The sequence below is a fragment of the Leptidea sinapis genome, chromosome 34 (assembly GCF_905404315.1).
Source record: "Leptidea sinapis chromosome 34, ilLepSina1.1, whole genome shotgun sequence".
Classification (NCBI taxonomy): domain Eukaryota; kingdom Metazoa; phylum Arthropoda; class Insecta; order Lepidoptera; family Pieridae; genus Leptidea; species Leptidea sinapis.
Window position 1 is genome coordinate 10,549,770 of NC_066298.1, and position 26,752 is coordinate 10,576,521.

Consider the following 26,752-nt stretch of genomic DNA (forward strand, 5'->3'; position numbering starts at 1 on the left):
AGGAGGGGGGACACATTTTACCACTCTGGAAGTGTCTCTCGCGAAAACTATTCACTTTAGAAAAAAAATATTAGAAACCTCAATATGATTTGAAAACCTATCCATAGATAACCACCCCACAAAGTTTATATAATCAAACCCATACATACGGTGATAATATAAACTTTTGATTTTCAGTTCGAGGAAACCCCCCAAAATTTATAGTTCTTATAGTGTTGGAAAAAAGTGGCTGTGACATACATGGACAGACAGACAGACATAACGAATCCATAAAGGTTCCGTTTCTTGCCATTTGACTACGGAACCCTAAAATTTTTAACAACTAGCTGTTACCTGCGACTTCGTCTGCATTTGCCATTGTAACCATATTAGTGGGTATTCCAATACTGCCTCATTTTTTTCTCCGACTTTGCAAATCAGACTAAAACCAAATATCTTTTCATTATTCGGGTTAATGATGACCTATGACAGTCACAAATAATGTGGCTTTTTATTGGTAACAGTCTTAAATCGATGCAGTACATCCATATTAAACCCTACAACGTTTCGTACCCTACTTCGTTTGTGATTCGCTTAATTGTCCCTGATATTTATAAATAATCTGAAAGATTTTTGAATATTGTTAAGAGCTGTCAGCCTTCAAAAGCTATCCCCGTTCAAATTGTAACACAGGTAGACAAACAAAAAACAAATGAAAAACCTTATAAATTCATTTTAATACATTTTCTACCAGCTGAACCAATTTTGTAATGGATTTCCATACAATTGCAGGAGCTTCCTCCACAGCTTGGTTGTACGTGAAAGATAGTTCCTTGAATATCCCATGGGATGATAGCCTGATATGCGGCGTGTCGTGCGAAGGTGAAAATCGGCGGCAGGAATCAGGGCAAACAGATGTTCGGAACACTTCCCATGATAAATACGGTAGAAGACAAACAATGATGCGACGTCTCTACTTAACGCCAAATGATTTAGCCGTTCACAGAGCACTGGATCCCCGACAATTCTTCTAAATTAAACTAGTGTAAGACACTGCGCCAAATATTAAAACAAGTGAAAATCTATAATGTACCGTTGACCTAAAATTTACCAATTATTCATTCAGTTCATCATTGTCTCAAAACATAAGTCAATTTATTTTCATATTGCTACAGCCAATGAAAACAGTTCTATAGACGGAGACATGTATTTTAGTAGTTTATTATGTATCAGTTTTTTTTTCAGTGAGAATATTGAACGCCGCCTTAGATGAAATTTTATATATTTATTCAGTGTAACTGGTATGCGACCCAGCACAAGTAATGTTTAAAAAAATCTTTATATCTCTTTGAATACAATTATGTGCCATACTAGTCCACCAACACAGAGCTTTAAACAAAAGCTTGCATTTGAGTTAAAAAAATGTCATAAGATTACATTTTCATACATCAATGTAAAGATTAACCGACGTACTTGAAACCGTCCGCACTTTGTCGAACTGGTCTCAACTATTCCTTCACCACTTTCGAGCAGCCCGCGTCGTATAAAAGTGTCGCCGCCCTGAGAACAGTATTCAGTAGCTCACGAGAAGTCACCTGAAGTTCACGATGAGATTCCTGGTAAGGCACCTCTTATCAGCTTATCATATAAGAGCCCGTGATTAGTGTTAGTGATAAAACATTGTACAAAGTGAAGCAACTCGCCATCAAAGCTCATCGTTAAACAATTCGATATCGATAAAGTTATTCCAGAGATATTCCATTCATACATTACATCATAATTTCAATATAAGTGATGTTCTAATATTACTCTCTATCAGAGCGCCATTTGTTTTCGAAGCAATAGTAGTGACGACTTTAAAAGAATTCAAAACTAATCAGTTGTGACAATATTAATAATTTATATTAAATATTATATTAAAAATTTTAGGCCATGTATACATAATAAACTAAAGATGTTTTTTAAGTTTGTGGTAATTCTATACACCAAGGGCCAACATGCACCATATGTTTCTGACATTATTACAAGTTTTCTCAGCGGTGTTATAAAAGTCATCAGTTGTTGCATTTTATCTACACAAATAGAATTCCTGAAGTGTGTTACATTAAGATTTAAAAGCTATGAAAAACCTAACAGTTTGTGTTACATGATCTGTTAGGGTTATCACAAAAATTGCATGCAAATAAATCTTTTTAGTTTATATCAATCACCATTGTCATTCTATAGCATTAGTTGCAAACATAATCTGACTACTAAATAGATATTGTAAATACAAAAGGTGTTATGCCTAATAATTCCTTTAACTAGCTCTACATTGTACTAGAGCGCTTTTAACATTAATATTATATTCTAGATTCTATATGTATAATTCGCTAAGAAGTTAAATTGATTATTGAATAATTATTATTGTTATTTAAAAAAATAATAATAAGCCGTCAATACAATACTTTTGACTTCTCGCATTTCGTCAATTAGCACAGCCCTACGCCCTACATATCAACTAAACTATCAATTAAGTCAATTGTACGTACGCTTTTTGCACAATTTGAAACACAGTTGACATGACACACAGTTATTAAAACTTATTAACGTTACCATAAACGGAGCTAATAACAACATATACGACATTAGAAACAGCACTATACAATCAATCAAAATGATTGAATAAGCCTATTTGTATAAAATGGATTGTTTTTAAAACGCAATTGTCTAAACTATTTATATTTGCATTATTTCTTTTATAGTTTAATTTTACACACATTTTCCTCAATTCTATTAAATATATATTATTGATACATACATCAAAATGTTTGTATGTACGCGACCTCGCTCGCATACATACAAGAGCGTTGATCTATTTTCGAAACCTTTTTCATATTCAAATGTAAAAATGGCCTAATTTCAAGCAAAGACGGTTGGTGTGAGAGAGAGAGATGTATATATATTAAATAAAAAAAAAGTACAAGCTGCCTTGACAGAAAAGACTTAAATGTAAAATATAATTTAAATTCATACATGTTTGGATAATTAAGCAAATTAGACAAAGAGCTCGCACATTATTATATAGTTTGTAGCCTACATACATAAAGGTGTAGGTAGGTGTGTTGACAGTGTTGAACTATTTTTATGTATCTATCTATGTAGCCGAATCTCTCAACGTACTTATCACCATCAAGACGTACAAATAACTCTAAAATTTGCCCACGAATCAACGACGGAAGACAAAACAAGTTTACCTTAACCTGTGTAATTTGTAATCAGCAACCTGCCAGATGAAATGGCACATAACTTTTCGTTTGCTGGTGTCATTGCTTATGCTGATATTCCTAGTAAAAGTTGTTTAAATTTGATACACAGATCGCTTTCGTCGCCCTGATCGGCTATGCCGCAGCCAGCGCCATTCTGTCCCCCGTGGTCTACGGCGCTAACGCTGGAGATGTGCAGGCTGCTGTCATCGATGCTAACGTAGCCGCCCGTGATACAGTCCGGGCGATCGGTGAGGGCCAGGTCCGCGCCGCCGAAGCTATCAACTTACACAACACTGAAGCAGTCCGTAAAGTTGTCGAAGCCAACCGCGACCTCCACGACAACGCCTACTGGGGCAGCGTTGCCGCTTCCCAGAACTACGTCGCTGCCGCTCAATCCCAAGCTGCCGCTATCGACGGAGTCGCAGCTGCCGTCCGCGCCGGTCAAGTAGCCAGTCCCTACATTGCCTCCCCCTACGGCATTGGCCCCCTTGGAATTGCTGCCCCCTACACCACTTTAGGCGCGTACGGTCTTGGTCTCCGCGCCTGGTAATCCAGCTTTAACTAAACACTATCCATCCCGTTTATGGTTGGGTTCGACAACCACCTAAAATGATTCGCTCAATCAAACACATATTTCACACAACTCTCTTTATAATTAAGTGAAACACAAGCCATCACTGCCAAAGTGTAAATAAAACCACGAATCCAAATATTTTGTTTTTTCTATTTAATGCCCTTAATGCTCATCAAAGACATACCAGGCCATTCAGAAAGTATAGCGAAAAAAATTTTTGTGTATCAAGCCCTGGCTAATTGTTCAAAAATACGTGATTATGACAAGTAATACCATCGTTCAAATTTCCAATATGCCTCCATATTTTCATTAGAGCTAAATTGAATTATTGTGCATCATTGATGGACGCATGGATCTGCGTCGGAAACATTTTCGTACGATGATTTTTTATGATTTCAAATGTGGCCTTAAGCCAGACGAGTTATTTTATAGACTTCGAATTGTGTTTATGGATGAAGGCCCTTATGAAGCAACTATCTAAAATTGGCACAACGAATTTATTAGTGGTCGTCTATCATTGAAGACTGAACTAAAAAATTGTCGTCCTTCTACGGCTGTTACAGAGGAACATTTGCTGGCAGTGAAAATTTTATTCAAGAAAACAAAACAAATCACATACGAAGAAATGTAATGCAGATTAGATCGGGAAGCGTTCACAAGATTATACACGAACACCTCCGCGTGAGAAGGATAGTTTCGTGCTGGGTGCCGCAAAACCTCACCAAAGCTCAGAAGCTGGCCGCTGTGGAAGGGTGCCGTGACATGATCAAAACGAACCAACGCGTACCAAAGTGATACGATTGAGAAGTGCCGGTAAAATGTTGATCGCTAGTTACCGAGGTATTAAGTGTCAATTCCATTACGAAATCAATGCTGCATTAACGCTGAATGGTATATAATGGTTTGCCATGAGCGACAGGCAATCAAATACCAGGCTCCGCGGGCTTTTACTTCATCACGACAACGCACCCGCGCACTCGGCGCTCATAACAAAGAACTTCCTGGGACACAACACCGGTCAAAGTTACGTGTAACCGGGTCAGGATCACAGGTCCTTAAAGTCCTCATGTAGCACCATCTGACTTCTTTTTATCTCCTAAAATAAAAAATTAATTTAAATGGATCCAGAAAATGTCGTACAAGAGATGTATGCGGCAGATTGGAAAAAGTGTTTCGAAAACTGGTTTAGACCCATGAGATTTTGTTAAGAGGCTTGTGTGGAGTACTTTGAAAATCTTTGATTATTTTCTCCGTATAATGTGACTTTTAGTTTCTCAAAATTTTCTACCACGTAATATTAATCTATATATTTTATATAAGAGATTTCCACCTATGTATTGACTCATCACGATATCTCTGGAACCATAAGGCGTAGAGACTTGATTGTGGTAGGAATATTCATTTCGCCGAGTAGAGGTCAGCTACAAATGGATTTTACGAAATTCCACCCGCAAGAGACTTTTTTTATTATGAACAGATCAACTTTTTTCGGGTCAGCTAGTATAGTATAAACTCATTCTTTGAAGTTACTTTTAAAAGAAAAATAACTGATTTTGCCACTTACTTAACCTATCACCAGTGTGAGGCTCCTTTGCACAGGAAGCCGGCTAGATTATGGGTAACACAACGGCGCCTATTTCTGCCTTGAAGTGTACGCATTACTGTGTTTCGGTCTGAAGGGCGCCGTAGCTAGTGAAATTACTGGGCAAATGAGACTTAACATCTTATGTGTCAGGGTCACGAGCGCAATTGTAGTGCCGCTCAGAATTTTTGGGGTTTTTCAAGAATCCTGAGCGGCACTGCATTGTAATGGGTAGGGCGTATCAATTACCATTAGCTGAACGTCCTGCTCGTTTCGTCCTTTATTTTCATAAAAAAAACCTAGTAATTCTATTATTGTTGAGGTTTTTAATAAAATTGAAAAATTGGGATTCACCTCATAATGCAGATCGGTGATGACGTGATCAGCTCATATCTTATGGTTTATTGGTAAATTATCATGTAAAAGGAAATAGGGGCGACTGCAATGATTAATGCTTAAATAACTTTGTTCAGCTATATCAGCGCTGCACTACAACAGACTGTGTAACGTCAAAGAAGATATGTAGTGGTGAGCTGACTTCTTCTGATTTCCTAAGTCTCGTAGGCTGTCACGTCTCTCCGTTCATACATGACTTTTGAACTATCGTCCCCAAGAACAAACTTTGTGTTTCGAGCGCCACTACACAGGATGTGTAAATGTTATAACAATTGTTTTGTATCTTATAACACTTGACATCAACATATTTTGGTGCTTCCCTGCTGCGTTCAGACATGATTTAGAATTAAAAATAAATCGTTGTTATCGTTGAACCAAGTTTAATTTAATTTATCTTATTTGATCTTTTGTATCAATGTGCATAATTAAACTAGTTGTTTCTATGAATGTTTGCGTGTGTAACCGACTTCAAAAAGGAAGAGGTTCTCGTTTTTTGGTAATTTTTTTTTGTTATTATTTATTGTATGTTTGTATCTGTGAAATATGTGTTAGGACGTATCTATATACATTTATTGTATATCTTCCTATATTGATCAGTTCTTGTGATGTATGTATTCCTATATTGATGTTATGTTTCCTTGTAATTATAAATAAATAAATACACCCGAGTGATGTAGCGGAGACCTAAATTCAACTAAAGTAAATAATAAGTGTTTATCTACATATCTTTAGGGATGCTTTAGGGCTTTAGAGATGCATTGAGGGCCTTAATTCGTATCGGTTTGGGTGAACTGCAGCCGGTAGATGATTCCACAAAGTGGCTGTGCGAGGCATGAAAGTTCTCAAAAATCGCGCGGTAGGCGAACTCCATACGTCAGCATGATGCAGGTGGAATTTTGCATTTAATGTTCTGTCCAGTGATAGAATTCTGCTGCTGATCTAACAACTCTAACAACTCCTCTGAGCACTCCCCGTAATAAATGCGGTAGAAGATGCAGAGAGAACATACTTTCAGAAAATGGTTGAGTTTATGCAACTGAACTTTTTTTATAAACGAAACTAGGCAAAGTGATATAACGCGTGTACTGCTTATTCGATATGTGACAAATGTTGATGTAAAATATTTAAGTTGAAACGGGTTATCTTAAGTAAAATGAAATGAAAAATATTAGACTACCTAAAAGTCAATAAAATTATTACGACAATCTAAGGTAGTTACAATTATTGTTAATTTTGGAATTGGTGTCGTTTCGCCGCAGCCCCACTCGCCGCCTCGTCAAGTAACGCGTGCGACACAAGCACATCTCACTTATAACTATGTATGTACAACCTACCTTGGCTGACACCGACTTAAGCTAACCGCTGTTAAGGAGTTCCATTACACATCATATTCGGCTACAACAGTTACTTGACCATTAAGAAGTTCCGGTAGGTGACTCAAATATCTGGATAACATAAAAAATATTCGACTGAGTAAAAATAATACATCCTGTAATTATCGTGTGTTCCATACATTGTGTCTTCATTCAGACATACAGATATTTAATTTTAGCAGAATTATTTACCTTATATAATTTATACGTCGAGATAAAGCCTCTAGTAAGACAACCGATGTGAACAAGCCAGGTTTATTACTTTAGCGTGCGTGACAAGCTACGTTCAACACACTCGATTTTTGTGTCATTGTGTTAGTGTGCGTGCATTGCACAAAAAGAGGTAAGCTGTCAAACTTTTCTTTCAACGTATTCACATCTGTCACATATAACATACATATATAAATGATCTAAGATTTTTTATATATTTATTTAGTGTAAATGGAATGCTACCGCACTTTAGTAAAATAAACTATGGCAGAGCACAAGTAAAGTTCATAGATTTAGTGTACGAGTACTAGCGAAATAGACAAACCCTGCGTGAACGTTAGATAACTATCCTTACATAAAAACCTAGGTGTGAGAAAGAGACGGAATAAATGAAGACCATGATACAATTTTGTATCCATTCTCATGTCTCCTGTCAAATTGGACCGCTTTTTAATTTTAGAGTTCTTATCAGTATTGTCCTGTGTTTTAACAGATATTAATTATTAAAAGATATAATGGAGTCGCCTTTTGTATTAGATTGTGTTGTTACAATTTATAGCAACAATCCAACTAAATAAATATTTCATAGCTAAAAACTAATTCTTCAATACTATAAAATGCACACAGTACACAATGCAAAATACCTTTATTTATTATTTATTTACGGTGTGTGTGGATGATGCAGCTACAGCTGTACTCAATAACTTTTGTTTTATATTAATTTACATTTACTTTTTTGACTTACTTGTGTAAGGCATTAACTATTTTACGTTTGAGTATGTTTGTTGCATCACTTTACATATTATATTGTAATTGAAATGATTTGTAAAACGATGAAAATGTAAATCATGATTTAAATGAGTGGCAATGAGTTTCTTGCTGCATCTTCTCATTAGCTCAACCCTTAACGAAGTAGGTGTAGATTCAATAAGAAAAAAACTTTTTTTTTGACATTCATAAGTGTCATTCCCGTGACCTACATGAATAAAGTATTTTATTGATTATGATTGATTTCATTTGATAACTCTATACTAAGTTTATGGTAAAAGTTATTTTCATATCTATTTGAACCATACTAGTCCACCAAACCGGACATATAAACAAAGGTATTTGAGGTAAGAAATTTCATAAAATTCTATTTTCATACATCAATGTAAAGATTAACAGACGTACTTGAAACCGTCCGCACTTTACCGAACTGGTATCAACTATTCCTTCAACACTTTCGAGCAGCCCGCGTCGTATAAAAGTGTCGCCGCCCTGAGAACAGTATTCAGTAGCTCACGAGAAGTCACCTGAAGTTCACGATGAGATTCCTGGTAAGGCGCCTCTTATCAGCTTATCATATAAGTGCCCGTGATTAGTGTTAGTGATAAAACATTGTACAAAGTGAAGCAACTCGTCATCAAAGCGGGAAAACATTCGAAGCATTTGGACATTGTTTTTATTTTAACAATTAGATATTGATAAAGTAATGCCAGAGATTATTCTTAAAGTTACATTTATATTACATTTTATACATAGCGATGATCCTAATGTATAAAATGAAAATGGATTGTTTTTAAAATGCAATTTTCATAGATTTTATATTTTCATTATTTATTCATTTTACCTACATTTACATTAAAATGTTTGTAAAACCGTATTCATTATCAAATATAAATATGACCTAATTCCAAGCAAAAAGATGAATAGAGTTGGTAGGTGTTAGCATTTATATAAATTTAGTACAAGCTGTACAAAAAAGTATTCAATATAATTTAAATGCATAGATGTTTCGATAATTAAGCAAAAGACAAAGAGTTCGTAAATTTAAGTACCTACATACAATGTCAACTGAAGCTCTACCCAATTGAAAAGCCGACTAAATTAAATAACTGTACATTCCAATCACATTACCAACTAACTACTTTTGTAGCCTCCATACATATAGATAGGCGTTGGTAGGTGTTGACAATGATGTAACTTTTGTGTGATTTTATACACTTTATCTCGAACTGTATCTGTAGCGGAATCTCTCAACGTAATTATCACCTTCAAGACGCCAAATTTACTCGAAAAATTGCACACTAATCAAGGACTGAAGACAGTACAGTTTTAATTGAATTCAAGCCACAATAGTATACACTAGATAGTTGTAATATTGAGGCGCAACACTTGCATAATTTAATGCCTTGGAAATTAGCAAAAAGCCAGTTGAAATGGAACAAAAATTTTCATTTGCCTGTATGATTGCTTATTTTTTTTATTTAGATCACCAACAGATTATACACTATTACTAGCCTATAAGAATAGCAAAACAAGTATTATTATGGTGTAAACCCAATTACAGGCAAACCGGCATGCATTTTTGAGTTACACAAGTGCGGGGTTGCAAGTAACAGTTGTCTAAATTTGAACATTTGGTATCCAGATCGCTTTCGTCGCCTTGATCGGCTATGCCGCAGCCAGCGCCATCCTGTCCCCCGTGGTCTACGGCGCCAACGCCGGAGATGTGCAGGCTGCTGTCATCAACGCCAACGTAGCCGCTCGGGACACAGTCCGGGCGATCGGCGAGGGACAGGTCCGCGCCGCCGAAGCCAACCGTGACCTCCACGAGAACGCCTACTGGGGCAGCGTTGCCGCATCCCAGAACTACGTGGCTGCCGCTCAGAACCAAGCCGCCGCTATCGACGGAGTCGCAGCTGCCGTCCGCGCCGGTCAAGTAGCCAGTCCCTACATTGCCTCCCCCTACGGCATTGGCCCCCTTGGAATTGCTTCCCCCTACACCACTTTAGGCGCGTATGGTCTTGGTCTCCGCGCCTGGTAATCAACCAGCTTTAACTAAACACCATCCATCCCGTTTATGGTTGGGTTCGACAGCCACCTCAAATGATTCGCTCAATCACACATATTTGACATAACTCTCTTTATAATTAAGTCAATCGGAAGCCATCACAGCCAAATTGTAAATAAAACGACGAATCCAAATATTTTGTTGTTTCTATTTAATACCCTTGATGCTCATCGGAGACATATCAGAAAGTTTTTCTAGTTTTTATGTTTGAAGCCCTGGCTAATCAATTATTTAAAAATATCTGATTATTTATGACAAAAATACCATCGTTAGAATTTATATATTTAATATTTGATATTTGAAATTTCATCCATATTGTTTGAGAGCTAAATTGAATTATTGTGTATCATTGAAAAATAGATCTGAGTCGGGAACATTTCATGCGATGTTTTTTATGATTTCAAATGTGGCCTTATGGTTTAAGGCCACATTTGAAATCCAAGTCGATCAAGACGAGTCATGATCGACTTCTAACGGCGTTTATGGATAACGGCCCTTCTAAAACAAACATCAGGTATCGTTGGCATAACTAATTTAAGCGCGGCAAGTAAGAAATGGTCGTTCTTCGACGGATGTTATGAATATAAATGAGTTAGCAGTGACAAATATAATTAAAGAAAACAAACGAATTACAAACAAAGAAATTCAACATTCATTGCAGATTGGATAGGGAAGCCTTCACAAGGTTCTACACGAGCACCTCCGCGTAAGCAGAATAGTTTCACGTAGGGCTTAGGCCCTACGTGAAACTATTAGGTTGAGGTTAGCCTCACCGAAGCTCAGAAGCTGGCCCGTGAGGAAGGGTGCCGTGGCATGATCAATAAATTTGAAGCAGGCTTGTCTCGGCGCGTTTACGACAATGTGACAGGTGGCGAATCCTGAATTTATCAAGACGATCCCGACACGAAGCGTCAGTCGACAGTTTGGCTGTTTCAAAAATCAAAATTATTTTATTCAAATGAAGTGATTTTTAGTTCCTCAAAACTTTCTAGCGCTCGCGCCATCTATGTATTGACTCATCACGATATCTCTGGAACCATAAGGCGTAGAAACTTGATTTTGGTAGGAATATTCCTTTCGCTAAGAACGGATTTTACGAAATTCCACCCGAAAGGGATTTTTTATTTTGAATAGATCAATGTCTGTAGGGTCAGCTAGTATAAAATAAACTCATTCTTTGAAGTTACTTTTAAAAGAAAAAATAATAATTTGCAACTTAACCTAATTATTCAAATATTATTGTGGTTTTTAATTAGGTGATGTCTTCCGGCACACCCGGGTGATGTTGCGGAGATTGTAAGCCTAAGGATTTAAAGATTACCATGCAAAATAGAAAACAAAAATTACATAAGATCTCGTGACCTGAGATCGCCGGAATACGTTGGATGAGGGCAGCGCAGGACCGATCGTCGTGGAAATTTTTGTGGGAGGCCTTTGTCCAGCAGTGGACGTTTTCTGGCTGATGATGATGATATTAATGTGGACAGATAACTTAATCTTAATAGGAGATTTTAAAATAAATGTAGAACAACAGACCACATGCAGCCCAACTGTAGAAAATATTAAATTGTCTCTCAATACTTTCAACCTAGCACAAGCCGTTTCTGAACCCACGCATTTTACTGCGCAGTCGAAGACCCTTATTGATAAAGTTTGTACTAACGTTTCTGTAACAAACTTAACAAAAGGCTACATTGAGTCGCTCAGTAGTCATGCCTTTATAACTTGTAGTATGAACATACTGAGAGATAAAATACAATTTAAATACAGACCTTTACGTAATATTGACATTGAATCATTTTAAGCAGTCATTAGACAACATACATGATTGGACCAATTTATTCGTTACTAGCTGACGCGACAGACGTTGTTCTGTATATAATAAATAAAATAATGTTTTTTATGAATTTGTCAATAATATATCACAACATCAAGAATTATAGAGAATTATACTAAGATATGCCCCCTGTTGTTACGATGAAATTATTTCACCACAGAACTGTTTGACCGTGGGTCAATAAATTCTCTCATAGAAAAAATGTCCATACAAAACAAATATTGGAAATAACAATAATTGATTTAGATTGTAAATTTTCTCCAACAATGATAACAGCCACTTTGTCATTGGTGGGTGAATCAAACCTGCTTGTGTGTTTTACCGGCATGTGTTGTTGTGAGTGACAATGATATACTTCATTGTCACTCACTAAAGAACGCAATTCTAACATAGCAATACGCCTATTTTCTTGATCTGTCTCTCTCTCTGGTCATCATTGCGGTTACCATGAGAGATCTTCACACATTTGATTGACTGCCACGATCTAAGTCAGGTCGTCTTCTCCTCGGCATCGTTAATTGTAATTAATCAAAGTGAGAAAAAACCTCGCGCACTTAATATTAAAGTGTCATTATCACAAAAGATCAGAAAAATTAAAAATTTTCTTTGGTAGGTATTCGAAAATTGCCCAATAGTAGAGAAATCTAAAATTAAGTTTATTTTTCACCTCCTGAGAAAGTTAGAGATATAAACATTCTAATTAGTTAGTATTTAATTCCGAGCTTTTCATATTTATTGACCTTTTAAACTTTCTCAGGACTGGCTCGTCCGCGTACACATATGACTGATCAAGTAGTACTTATTAAAAATATTTGTTTATTAAAACTTTATTAACTTTATATTAAATGAAGATGCTGCAATATTTTTTTTCTTGATAAGGTCTAAGTGTATAAAAAATATGTATAATACACAGTGGAATAAAACTTAGAAGACTTTATTGAAATCTATACAATAGTTTATAATATATGATGTCGCACACAAATGAAAACCTTTTTTATTTTATTTATATTGATATACTTGGTTGTTTTTTGTTTGAGTGGGAAAGAGTCGTACGACAGTAACAGGTATGAAGATAGTTTTGATCCATTATATAACTCAATTCGAACCGAAAATTCAAAAATCTTCAAATGACTTGTGACAAGGTCGTAGGGAGGGTCATTCTGGTCCATGTATATGAATGGTTGCTTCTTGGTGGGACTGGTCGATCCTGTCATAGCGAACTTCGCTTTTATTGGTATTAAAAAGCGTTATTTTAAGTATTTTTTTTATTAATTCTAATGTTGCAATACAATGTAGTTGGATGGACCTATTGTACTCAATAGCTTTTTTGAGGTTTAAGTACTTAGTTCATTGAACTACTTACTTTTAAACTTAATCAATTATTTTTAACCGTTCGAGTTGTCTGTCAAGATCCTTTATCTCGGGAACGCTCGGAGATATCGAGTTGAAATTGAAGCTGTGAATAAATCAAACTTCTACGTTTAAAAACATCCGGCAGTTTATGCCGCAGAAACGTATATTTCGACACTCTCAAGGGAAACATAATTTATAGGGTGTAGCAGTAGCTAGGGTATAGGCCTCGTAGTGTCGTCCTCGTATATACTATAAAGCAGTAAAAATACTATCCCTGCACCTAGCGTTATAAAGAGAAGCCTACATGTTGTCCCGATTTATTATTATTTATTCATGCAAAATAAGAAATCTATTTTGTAGTTTATTCGTTTAGCCCGGACATACAGATAGACATTCTATAAAATACTTTTTTGGCTTCCCTATTGTTCGTGGAAGCGAGTTTTCTTAAAGGGGCAATAGGTCAGTGCATCTATTATTATTTTATTTATTCTTAATAATAATAATATATCTATTTTCATCACAAAAGATCTCTTACACTAATACAGTAGATATATGAGTATTCTGTGTTACAGTTTTAACAGCTGGTATTTGTTAGGAGTCTGGTGTCTGATGTAGGTTTATATACGTTTACTTGTTTCGGTTAAAACTAAATAATTTTATATGACATTAAGTTAAGTCTATAATTCCGTTGATTGTCGATGTACCTATATGCATTTACATGATCCCAGAAAATGTATACAACAAATGTGTTACGAAGTTCAAAATAATTGTTAAAAAATCTTTTATATGGTAAAGGTATAACATATACAACTTTCTTAATGGTATCATAGGCTGGGAATGAAGCGACCACCCTCAAGCTCTTATAATATTTTTTTATAACAAAATTTTATTGTAAAAGAAAGAAAGAAACATACTGAATTTCTTGCGCATTCTTCTCAGGTCTGAGGCATAAATTGTCGAATGGGTGGTGGTTTTTGACGTTCATAAGTGATCTAAAATCCTACTTTGAATAATAATATTTGAAATTGAAAACTATAATAGTATATAACAGCCAACATTTAAATTAATAAATGTACTTCTTTGAAAAGCCAGGATTGAGATTTTCCCAGAGTTGTAGGATTCAGTTTAGTATGTAACGATTTATGTACCTATTTCTTATGTCTAAACTTCATCACCTATCGTTCTCACTCTTATCCTCAGGTCGAAATTACGTCCGTCACACACGTTTTTAAATATTTACTTTCCCGCGGGAACAAGTCTCTCTTATGGGATATATAAACTTTTTAATACACATTGTTTGACCGGCAATATATATTTCACTAATTTAGGTGCAGTAATTTTTTGAATTCAAAGTTATAAAAGTTACTATAGTTTTTAACTAAACGACTGGAACTCTATAATTTTCCGGGATGTTAAGTATCTAGGATGTTAACCGGCAATATAATACCTTATGTAGTAACATGCCGAATTTTATGAAATTAGTGCATAAGTTACTATAGGTTTTTGACTATTCCGCGGGAACTCTTTAATTTTCCGGAATGATAAGTATTTTAAATATTACTAGCAATATAAGGTATCAACATGCAAAATTTTACTAAATTAATTGCATAAGTTATTGTGTACTAAGCTATATAGGATACTATAGTTTTAAACTATCCCACGGGAACTCTTTAATTTTCCGGGATGAAAAGTATCTAAGATGTTGACCGGGGATATAAGGACCCATCATGCAAAATTTTAATCAAATCGGTCCATTAGTTTCAGAGATTAGCCCTTACAAACAGACAGACAGAGAAACAAAAAATTTGAAATCTGGACTTGTTGTAATTCTCTTCTTACATCCCCCAGACTTGGTTGTGTACACTTTTGTTCTTTGCGCAGAAATTTCTCTACTCTTTTATTATAAATATAGAAATATAATGTGCATGACAAAGTCTCTCATCTGACCTTTCATTATTATATGAAAGGTCTGATGAGGTCATTATCTGACTTTTATGCAACTGAAAAAACAATAAAAACAAAAAATAACCGATATCCATGGATCACTTATAATATGGAAATGATTATGAAGTGTCACGATGAAGCGTGTCATATCTTGGCAAAAAATTGAAACTTGACGTGAATGTTGAGAGGTCCAAACAATTATAAAAATATGTAACACTAGAAAGACTAGCACATGCGTAAACGCGAATGCACGCAAACCAACAAAAAGTGTAGACCTATATAAAGAACCAGGTAAGATTAAAACCTAAACATGACACTGTACTACCCTCTCACCTCAACAATTCCGAAGACATAAATACCCATTTTGTTAACATTCCAGGTATTAACAAAATATCGCTTATAAGCAGAACATATTTTGAGTCTCATCGTCATGGCGCAGCGGTCTTTAAATTGGAACAGAAAACCACAACAGCAATTAAAGAAATAAAATGACAGGCTGTTGGATAAGATGATGCGTCTCTTGATATGCGTCTCCTTAACTTGTCACATGCTCTGCACATATTAACACATACTATTAATACCTCGTTTCAGTCTAGCATCATTCCTGATCACTGGCGTCACGCACTAGTGCGAGCTTTACCTAAAAAAGATATTCCTCAACTGAAAACAGACCTTCGCCCAATTATGATACTTCCTTGCGCATCCAAAATTATTGAAAATATTGTATACAAAAGATTAATCCGTTGTTTGGAAACGAATAATACATAACCGGACCATCAGTTAGGTTTTAGGAAAACAAGAGGTAAGAGGAGGAAGGTAAGGCCACAATACTAGTACTCCTTGATTATTCCCGGGCTTACGATGCTGTTTATACAACATTATTCATATCTAAATTAGTGTACTACGGGTTGAGCCTGGAGGCTGTACAATGGTTCAGTACCTATTTTAATAACAGAACTCAAACAGCTGCAGTCAAAGATGATTACTACGTATTGTATAACATATTAACGAATTTTAATATATAAAATTATATATCCATATTCGATCCAGAAGAAATTTTCCGCATTCGGAATCCCATTAATAAATGTTAAGGATAAGAATATTATCATTTTTACGTTGCACTTTCGGCGTTAACATATTATCAATGAAATGATTAGTCGACGTACTTGAAACCGTACGCATTTTGTCGAACTGGTCTCAACTATTCCTTCACCACTTTCGAGCAGCCCGCGTCGTATAAAAGTGTCGCCGCCCTGAGAACAGTATTCAGTAGCTCACGAGAAGTCACCTGAAGTTCACGATGAGATTCCTGGTAAGGCACCTCTTATCAGCTTATCATATAAGTGCCCGTGATTAGTGTTAGTGATAAAACATTGTACAAAGTGAAGCAACTCGTCATCAAAGCGGGAAAACATTCGAATCACTTGGACATTACTTATCTTAACATCGCTAATCAAAATATGTTGTGATTTTTACTGAGTGTAAATTTCGCAAATATTTTATTTAAAGTTATTTATTTCATTTGAATCATCAGCGACCTGTAGCTCTTATAATTATTTTGTTTATCATTATTCTACTATGTTCCATTTTGTCTTTAATCAATTCTACACGTGTTGAGAGACTTGGCGAGTCTCGTGCCAGAATTTGGCGAGTCAAGGTCTCCTGAGGATGACTCGTGTAGAGGCGAAACACGTGTTGAATTGATTAAAGACAAAACTTGGCGGAATTCACACTGAATAAATTTCACATTGGGATAGTAAAGGACTTCAGCAAAGTAACGCCTAATTCAATTTTTATTTTTAAATCGCTAATCAATTCGCCAACGATATTTATTCCAGAGATTATTCCCCTAATACAGAGAAGCAATCATTTACATTTATAAGTGATGTACTAATTAGTTTTGTTTATTTATTTAACGGTTCACCAACAGATTTACATAATTAATATAATAATTTTAGCAATAGATAAAAATATGTTAAATTATAATGTTAGAATGTAAATTTAATTATAGGCAGGAAAACACGACTTGTTGTTCTAGCTCTAATTCAATCGAAATAATAGAAAGGTTTATAATAATATTTAATATTTCAAAGTCAATCAGCACAGCCCTACGCCATACATATCAACAACTAAACTAATAATTAAGTCAATTGTTCGTACGCTTTTTGCACAATTTGCAACACAGTTAACATGACACGCAGTTATTAAAACATATTAACGTTGCTATAAACGGAGCTAATAACAACATAAACGATATTAGAAACAGCAGTATACAACCAATCAGTATGACTCAATAAATAAAGATATTTAAACAGATATAAGTACATACGCAAAAACACGACTGGCACTTTCATAATTCGATGCGAAATTTTTTTGATGTATATTTAATTTTAATTGTTGTACTAGTTGTGCCTGTGACATCGTTCACGTAATACACAGCTTGTATCTCCGCGCGCCGACTTTGATCAAATAAAGCCTAAATGTTGGTCCAGGTTGTTGTCCTAAGTTGAAAATAGGAGCTATATTTTACCATTGACACTACCGTTATCATCGAATCAGACAGACAGACAGACAGTTATTCTTAAATAGGTTAGTGTAAGCTCTCATATAGTACATTCAGTTGAATATGACAAACAGGCACTTCTGTGTTCTTTATATGTATAGTAGTTTCGATTGTGAAGCGAATCAAACACAATCAGCTGGTACATTTTATAAGTACATACAATGTCACGTGAAGGTCACTACGCCCCACTTACATACCGTCTAATTTAATCAACTTACATTCCAGTCACATCCGTTAATAACTAACTGCCTACGTAGCCTTCATAAAGGTGTCGATGGGTATAGTTATATACCATTGACGTATTTTTAAATTTCTTTCTAAAATTATTTGTATAAGTAGTTTCCTCCACTTTTGTGATGGAAATACACAAATTTGATTAAGTCCCACATAATTTATAGGTGCGAGACTCGAACTAGCACCTCCAGTAATACACCAAAGCGTAATAACCACTAAGCCAACCGTTCAGATGACGCATGTTCCATAAATCTACGTATGTTTGTTAAACTTAGTTAACCAGTTGTAGAAAATAAGAAAAAAACATATATTTAAAAAAAATAACAGAATTCATGCAAAGATAGTAAACGGTACTCTAGATAGTAATAAATTATAACTATCTAATGTTGTCTAACATATCAACATTATGCGCAACACTTATATAGCTTAGAGCTTTATTTAAAATAAGCACATCACTAGTTGGAATGGAAAAATCTATATTTGACAACATAACTGCTTATATTTAGCGAAATCCTGGTATGCCCACTAAAAGTCATAATTTGTTATCCAGATTGCTTTCGTCGCCCTGATCGGCTATGCCGCAGCCAGCGCCATCCTGTCCCCCGTGGTCTACGGCGCCAACGCCGGCGATGTGCAGGCCGCTGTCATCAACGCTAACGTAGCCGCCCAAGACACAGCCCGGGCGATTGGCGAAGGCCAAATCCGCACCGCCGAACTCATCAACCAGAACAACATCGAAGCAGTCCGTCAAGTCACCGGAGCAAACCGCGACCTCCACGAGAACGCCTACTGGGGCAGCGTTGCCGCCTCCCAAAACTACGTTGCTGCCGCTCAGTCCCAAGCCGCCGCTATCGACGGAGCCGCTGCTGGCGCCAGCGCTCAACTTACCGGTCGCGTCTTAGCCGCACCCTATGCTGCTGCCCCCTACGGAATTGCTGGCCCCCTTGGAATTGCTGCACCTCTTGGAATTGCTGCACCCCTTGGAATTGCCGCCCCCTACAACACCTTAGGCGCGTACGGCCTTGGTCTCCGCCACTGGTAATCAGCATCGCCTAGCTTTAACCACTACCTTATAGGATTGGCTCAATTAAACATATTGTGACATAACTCTCTTTATATTTAAGTCAATCGTAAGCCATCACTGCCAAAGTGTAAATAAAACGACGAATCCAAATATTTTGTTGTTTCTATTTATATCACCATCAACCTCTAACTTCAAAAAGCGTTGGCTTCGTTAAAACCTCTCACTTATTTCAAATACCGCAAGACAGAGACCATGAAGTACTAATTCCACATAATAATAATAATCTCATTCTTTGAAGATCATCATATTATGAATTTCATCGGCACAGCGCATCTTCTGTGCGTTTTTTTCGCCTCCAACTAGATTTTTGACGAAACGGAAAAACATCGGCGACCATCAGAGGTGTCAGAGCCCGAGAGTTTATGCAAGTGGACCTCCAGCTTCTTCACTGGGAGCAGTATACAGGTCGTTGGCGAAGTTTATTGCTCGAACTCGAAGCCCGTAAACGCTAAGTGACCCAAGGCTGTGTGCTATCTCCTACACTGTTATATCAATGATATATTGGACACCTCCAACATACATTACTATGCAGACGACAGCACTGGTGATGCCGTATGCACGGGCCATGCAGATCTCTCTCGAGAAATCGTCAACCAGTGCCGGGAGAGACTTATGTCCTCTATCGATTCCTCTCTTAAGAAGGTCGCGGATTGGGGTAAAATGAAACTTGTCCAATTTAACCTCCACAAGCCTCAAGGCTGTGCGTTTACCACTAAAAATAGCCTCTCTCGTAAAGCCTCGCCTAGTATCGGATACTGGGTCTCGAAATTTCAAGCGATTGCCAATTCCGCAGTAATTTGGAGGACAAAGCCAGATTGGCCTCAAGCCAGCCCTCATTCTAGCACTCTACAAAGCGCAGGTCCGGCGATGTATAGTTCAAAACAGGTACCATGCTGAGAGTCAAGTGGCAAGTACTAATGATAAAATTAAAAGAAGGGACTGACGCGTATAACCCACTACTATCTCGTCGTGATGTTCCGCGATACAGAAGTTGGTTAAATAGTCCGTAAATAGATAAAGATCGTCTTTAAAATGAAAATAGAGATAACTGGCGAGAGAAAGCATGATTCTTGAGAACATCTCTAGTGTCAAAATATTATTTTAAAATATTGTTTGAGAGTAATTACCAACATAACTTGCCGACATTATAATTATAGATAATAAAAATCTAAGCCTTTCAACCATGATATTTTACCCTCAACATCTGAAAGTGGCGTTCATCCAGAGAGTGGATTTCAAGGACCTCTCTACTACAACTCTCTGGCAATGATCTCTTCTATCTTAGTGATAGTGCTCTTAATATTCAAATAACTTTCATATACCTAAAACTTAAATGGTTTTTGTAAATACTGTCTATTCTTGTTTGCACATTTATGAGTATTTTCCTTTATTGTTATATCCTTACGCTAATATATTTTTAGTAAATGTTTAAGTGATAAATATCTAGGTATATTAAAAATCTAAATAATGATTGTTAAGATATTTCTAAAAATCTTCGGCCTAACTAATTAACTTAGTATAACTTGGTAATGCCTAACATAAGCGGCCTTACAAATAAGCTTTATACCATAAAGCTATAGCTATAGCTAAAGCAGGTATACCTGAAAATAAACCAAGAATATGTAAAAAGTTTACATATAGACATATTGCTTATGATTGGTGTGTTCGGTTTTCCGCGTTTATTCGCAAGGCTGCTTGAAATTCGAAAAACTTCAGAATCCTCATGATATTGATAGTATTTTCACCGATATAGTCAACAATTCTATATTCAGAATTAATTAAATGTTAGTTTTATATTTATTTATGTACGAATGTATGTTGAAATAAACATATTTAACTCATGGTGATTGATTAATTGACATTTAACCAATTAAATAGTTAGTAACTGGAAAGCTGCTCGCCGATTTTGACGACGTGTTTTGATTTTGCACGGGCGATTTGCCGCTTAAAAAATCTGGAGGCACGGTTGTATTTCCTCTTAAGAACTATGCAGTTCGGATCCTTTGTGCCCAGCGCCGCAACCCAAGCTCGATACGCCTGTTTTTTGCAGTCAGATGCTGCTTTAACTGACGCATCGAATCAGGGCTGTGATCTGCCACCGATGGGTACTACAGAGTTTGGTATAAAAATATCCATACCCTGTAGTATCACATCGGCTACTGCAACGGCGCAGTCACTAGGATCATCCGAAGGGAAACAAACCCTGCTCCAAGGGTAGGATGCAAAAAAGGAACGCATCCTATCCTAATCTGCTGACTTGTAGTGCCAAACGCGGCGCTGGTGGTCTGCGAAGTTGGCCTCGGATAGGCACTACACTCCTGACCAGGCAATGGTCGGACGTTCCGAGAGGGGCGTCGACAAAGACCTGGTAACCATCGGGATGTGTAGTCAGCAGAAGATCCAATAAGGACGGCATGTGGCTATCCACATCCGGGAGCCGCGTTGGCGACTCAACCAATTGGGACAGACCATACGCCAATGCAAAATTATGCACAGATCGCCCTGCGAAGTCTGTGGTACTCGATCCAAGCCATTCGGCATTGTGCCCGTTGAAATCACCCAAGACTACGATTTCAGCGGAGGGGATCTGTGCAAGTACGTCGTCAATTGCCGCTTGAACGCAGCCCATGAGATGATCGGTTTCTGCGTTACCACTACGGGACCTGTAGACACACGCATAGATGCGGACGCGGTCCTCTAAATCTACGCGGAGCCAGAGAGTGGACAGGTCCCTACCCTCAAAATTGCCGAGACGGCGACAGCAGATATCCTCCCTAACGTACACACATACCCCGGCATGAGGCAAAAAATTGTGCTCAATTTTGTACCCGGGATACGTTAAATATGACGTATCGCTAGGTCGAGATATCTGCGTCTCAGTAAGGAAACACAAGGCCGGCTGCGCCGTCTCAAGGTGGTGGTGGACGGCGTTTAAATTGGAGTGAATTCACCTGATATTGCAAAAGTCCACGTTGAGTGTGGAGCGGGGTGCCGTGGTGATACTGCCTCGTTTGTCCTTGGTCATGCGCGGTTCTGTGCCCTCCCCAGAATACAAAGGGCAGCCCGAGCTAGAGTGCCCGGGGAGGGATTCTCCAACTCTGGTAGAGCCGGTACCCTCCTGGGGTAAAATCTTTTTTAGTACCGCTGTCATATTCGGGTGGGGGGGGGGGATAATGGCCACCGGTCCTCGACACTAACCTATGCGAAACATAGCGGCACTAGGCCGCTACTTCACGCCGGTATTCTGTGCCAGTGTGGTAATTAACCCGGACGAGTCTGGCCCGATTGTGCTGACGTCAAAAGACGGCAGCGTGACTCTCCCACTTCTAAAAAGCCCTTAGTCGCCTCTTACGACACCCATGGGCCTGGGACTCCCCTATTCTTTTTACGCCCCGGGAAAAATACAGGACGTCGACACTCTAGCTGCTTTTCATATCCAAGTTACGTCAGTTGGGGCTGCTGCTTCGACTACCGAAGAAGCAAACGTCGCAAATATGTCGGTCTCAGTGAGGTCTCATCATTCTGCTGTTTAGTGTCGAGACACTTGGCCCGTAGGGCTCAAAGGCGCGGAGAATGTAATATCTACGCGCCTAAATACTACTGGGCTACTGGTAACCCAAGCGCTGGTAGTTATTTCGGTCAACGGATTAGCCTAGCTATCCGACGCGGGAATGATGCCAGTATTGTTGGTACACTTCCCCGTAATTATACTTTTAATTCAATGTAATCATAGGAAGTATTGTTAATAATATAATAATAAGATTTGTTTTATTTGAATAAATATTTGTTAAATTCTTTGATTTGTTTTTTACTATTTACTACAACTATTTTGTAAAACGTCCTGTGATACACGGGTGTGTAGGTTATTGCAAAAACGCGACATTAAAACATTAAAAACTCTAGCCTTTAGCTCGGGTTGTTAATTACATCCCGCTTGCAATAATCTACTTTCGTCCTTTTTATCACAATGCATGTAATGATATTGTCCCTAGTTACAATTGCTAGCTACTTGCTTAGACATCTAGTCTACTTGGATATATGCAAATATTTACATGTGTAGACTTGACTGTCTAAATAAACTGCAGTATTAGGTAACTAAAAATAAAACGAATACTTTTTACAAATACAAATACTACATGCATGATATATCTATATCCAAAATATGGGATAAGTAGTTATGGCGGTCTAAAGGTGCAAGATCAGGGCTATCTTCATCTCCTCTCGGTTGATACGCTCTTGCCACAGTGGTCGTCTCTCTGTGAGTAGTCATTCGTGTACACTCACGAACGGAGCTAACCACAGCAGACTTGATCTGATCCATCGCATAGGTCCTCACCCTCCACGAGGTCTAATGCCTTCTACATAACCCTGGACGATTAAGTAGTCTATGGACTGGCTGCATCGTCTCGTGTCCAAAGAAAGCGATTATGCATGATTGCACTATGGAAGATAAACGCTGTTTAATTTTTAGTTCCTTCTCCAGTACCACCTTTTCAGAGCGCCTATCTTCTTCTTTTCAACCAACAGGCATACAAACAGGGCTATATGGCGGTTTAATTAACACCTGCCAGCAAACTGAGTTGCTGAGTTTTGCGCTGAGCGTGAGCGAGTAAGCTTTGAGCTGAGTGTCTAGGGATATATTGGTGTATTCGGTCGTATAACGTTTTCCTCCTTCCTTTGCAATTCTGCTTGAAATTCGGAAATCTTTAAAATTATCACTGTATTGACAGTTTTGTCAGCGATATAGTCAATATTTAACATATTCTTCGTTTATTCTCAGGTATAACTTTGGAAATGTGGGCAGTGACGCAGATGGGTATGAGGGTCATCATGGGGGATTTGGTTAAAGAACGCAAAATAAAGAAGGAACCACAATACTAGAATTTGCAGCGTCTCAAAATCTAGCGGCAGTAAACACATTTTTTCAAAAGAAAGAGGAACACCTCATTACTTATAAAAGTGGAAAGTCTAAAACACAATATACTATATAAGGACGGATACAATATACACTATATAATGATGGATAAAAAGAATTTCAAGCAAATCAAATATTGCAAAGTTATTCCAGGTGAACCATTAACATCACATCACAGACTACTATCAGCTGCTTTAAAACTAAAACAACAAATAAAATATAAGGTACCGAGAGCAAAGAGGATTAAATGGTGGGAACTTAATCCAGAAAAGGGAAGTAATTTTAAGAATAAAGTCCATGAGTATTTGCATAGCGATTCCTCATCACACCACTCTCCCACAGTAAACTGGTCTAAATTTCATTATGTCTGTATAACCCAAGCAAAAACAATACTGGGTGTTTCCAAAGGTGCATAACGATAAAGATGCCAAATCGTGGAACAATAACACCAAAGCAACTGTATCCGAAAAGAAACGCCTGTTCAAGAAATAGCAAGAGAGTGGCTCACATCAGGATAAGCTGGAACACAAAGAGGCGAAAAAGATTGCAAGAACATCAGTTGCGATTGAGAAGGAAAATGCAGAGTTGGATCTTTATCTACAACTAGTACTAACTTCAGACACAGAGATATATAAAATCGCTATACATAGGCATAATAAAACGAAGGATTTTAGGACTACAAAATACATCAAGAATAGCAAAGGCAAGCTACTCACACCGGATAAAGATATTTGTAAAAGGTGGTACGGGTATCACGATATACTGCTGTATGGGGAATTTCCTAGACAGGCTGAAATCGAAGAACCAAGAACACAGGGGCAACACAACATTTACGGGTAAATGAAATCACCATCACGGAAGTAAAAAAGGCCATTCTGATAATGAAAAACCACAAAGCCTGCGGGCCTGATGACATACCAGCCAAACTGTGGAGTTCCCTGAAGGCAGGTGGGGAAGTCTGGCTAGCTAATTTGTTTAATAATATCCTAACAACAGAGGAAATGCCAGATGCATAGAGAAAAAGCATACTTGTTCCCTTCTACAAAAATAAGGGAGACGTCAGAGAATGCGGAAGTTTTCGTGGAATGAATCCACATCACACACCCTGAAAATTTGGGAACGCGTGCTCAGTGAACGTCTAGCATCTATAATCTCGCTATCGGAAAACCAGTTTGGTTTCACAACCGGTATGGGAACCATGGAAGCAATTCATGCTGTAGGACTGATTATGGAAAATTCTAAAGGAAATTGTTAAAACTTGTGGTACTATCCACAAATTTTTATAGAGCGAATCCCAAGGACATTGATAAGGCAGGCGCTCAGTATACCTGAACGCTACATACGTATCATTATATGACACTACAAGATATGACATAAACGTCCGAGCCTACGTCAGAAGCTCAGCCGGTCTATCCAACAGCTTCGATATAAAAGCTGGCGTCCATCAAGGTAGTGCACTAAGCCCTCTGCTATTTAATGTTGTCATGAACTATCTGACGGCAAAAATCAAAAAACCAACTCTATAGAATCTCTTGTATGCTGACGACGTAGTACTAATATCTGTAGCTGTGCGATAGTTACTAGAAGACTTAGAAAGATGGAGAGAGTTGTTGGAACAAAATGGCTTGCGCATTAGCAGAACGAAAACAGAATATTTGTTTAGTAATTTCAATCCCAACCCTTCACTTGACCCCGGCATCACGCAAAGTGGCACGGCCCTCCCTAGAGCTAAAACTTTTAAGTATCTAGGATCCGTTCTCCCCGAGAATGGCTCTTGAGAAGCGGACGTAACACAGAGAACGTCACCTGGATAGATGAAGTGGCGTACTCTCACAGGGGTGCTACGTGACGCTAAAATGCCAGTAAAAACTAAAGACAGGGTCTATAAAACGGCAGTACGACGAGCCTTACTGTAAGTTAGCGAAGTTTGGGCAAGCAAAGAGACCCATGAACAGAAGCTACATACCACCGAAATGCGTATGCTGAGATGGGCGGTAGGAGTAACACTCAAGGACAAAGTACAAAATAGATATATAAGAGGAAATTTTAAAGTTGCATCCATAACCGACAAAATATTAGAATCTAGGCTCAGATGATACGGACACGTAATACGTAGGCCCGACGATTATGTGGTGAAAAAGCCTTTCCATGGCTGCAAGAAAGAGGGGTAGGGGAAGATTCTAAACTACCCGTATTACGAATGTCCAAAAGGGACATGAACCGCCTTGGCCTCAGTGATGAAGACGCGAAAACACGATCTACATGGCGCCGCATGATAACAAAAGCCGACCCCGCGTAACGGGATAAGGCGAGGACAGAATAAGAAGAAGATTCTCAGGTATAACTTTATGCCAATTCAATTTGTAAAGCCTCAAGTATTTATCTTATCTCATATATCATACATCTTGTATTTCGATCTAGAAGAAATTTCCGCATTCCGAATCCTGTTCTGAAAGGTTAATGATAAAAATATACTTATTTTTAGTTTGCACTTTTGGCGTTTACGAATCAATGTAATGATATATGGGCGTACTTGAAAACATACGCACTTTACCGAACTGGTATCAACTATTCCTTCACCACTTTCGAGCAGCCCGCGTCGTATAAAAGTGTCGCCGCCCTGA

At 37.7% G+C, this 26,752-nt stretch overlaps 2 long non-coding RNA genes across 3 annotated transcripts; both read left to right on the forward strand.

Annotated features, from left to right (window-relative positions):
* Positions 1-1,501: 1,501 nt before the first annotated feature.
* LOC126975116 (uncharacterized) lies at positions 1,502-10,334 on the forward strand. Of its 2 annotated transcripts, none has more exons than XR_007731626.1 (2): positions 1,502-1,598; positions 9,776-10,334. It is a non-coding gene; the product is annotated as an uncharacterized LOC126975116 (long non-coding RNA). The 2 variants fall into 2 exon arrangements; XR_007731627.1 differs by lacking the exon at positions 1,502-1,598 and adding an exon at positions 8,577-8,681.
* Positions 10,335-16,587: 6,253 nt separating this feature from the next.
* On the forward strand, positions 16,588-19,305 carry LOC126975120 (uncharacterized). Its single transcript, XR_007731632.1, has 2 exons — positions 16,588-16,644; positions 18,680-19,305. It is a non-coding gene; the product is annotated as an uncharacterized LOC126975120 (long non-coding RNA).
* Positions 19,306-26,752: the final 7,447 nt, after the last annotated feature.